The sequence below is a fragment of the Gossypium hirsutum genome, chromosome A13, assembly GCF_007990345.1.
Source record: "Gossypium hirsutum isolate 1008001.06 chromosome A13, Gossypium_hirsutum_v2.1, whole genome shotgun sequence".
Taxonomy (NCBI): domain Eukaryota; kingdom Viridiplantae; phylum Streptophyta; class Magnoliopsida; order Malvales; family Malvaceae; genus Gossypium; species Gossypium hirsutum.
This window is the reverse complement of record NC_053436.1, coordinates 9,609,088-9,609,899: the sequence shown is the minus strand read 5'-3', so window position 1 is coordinate 9,609,899 and position 812 is coordinate 9,609,088. Positions and strand designations below refer to the sequence as shown.

The 812-nt window shown below is 34.2% G+C and overlaps 1 non-coding gene across 1 annotated transcript; it reads right to left on the bottom strand.

The window, feature by feature from the left end:
* Positions 1 to 386: 386 nt before the first annotated feature.
* LOC121212961 (small nucleolar RNA R71) lies at positions 387 to 493 on the bottom strand. Its single transcript, XR_005908331.1, has one exon. It is a non-coding gene; the product is annotated as a small nucleolar RNA R71 (small nucleolar RNA).
* Positions 494 to 812: the final 319 nt, after the last annotated feature.

The following is an 812-nucleotide window of genomic DNA, read 5'->3' as shown; positions in this document are numbered from 1 at the left end:
AATCATAGATGACAGAGACAGACCCATCAAAAAAACATGTAGTGCCTATTTTGGATGATCTAAATCCAAGAATTGCTAGGCCACATATTCAAGCTCAACACTTTGAATTAAATCCAATAATGTTTAAAATGCTGCAAATGGTAAGGCAAATTAATGGTTTAACTACTAAAGATCCAAGATTACAGTTGAGACTTTTTCTTGAAATCTGTGACTCATTAAGGCAGAAGGGTGTCCTTGAAGATACCGGTATATTAAAATTATTCCCTTATTCATTGTGAGATCGTGCTAGATCATGGTTGAATGCATTACCATCAGGTACGATGGCTTCTTAGAATGAATTGCGTCAGAGATTTTTGCTTTGGTACAATCCTCCCAACATGAATGCCAAGCTTAGGAACGACAGTACATCACTTAGGAAATTGAAAGATAAAATATTATATGAAACATGAGAGCGTTTCAATGAACTAATTAGAAAATGCCCGATGCATGGATTTTAGCATTTGACACAAATGGAAATGTTTTACAGTGGATAAACACTCAAACATGATGATGATGGATGCATATGCTAATGGGACGTTGGTTGACAAATCCTACAATGAAGCATATGAAATTTTGGAAAGAATAGCAAACAATGATTATTAGTACCCCTACCAGAGTTGATCTGATAGAAGTGTAACCGTCTGGTTTAGACCCTAGTCAGAATAGTAGTTTCGAGACCACAAATTCTATTCAAAAAAATATTTTAATATTATTTTCAGTGCTTATAATATGTGAATTGACGTGTGTGAAAGTTTCGTATGAAAATTTGATCA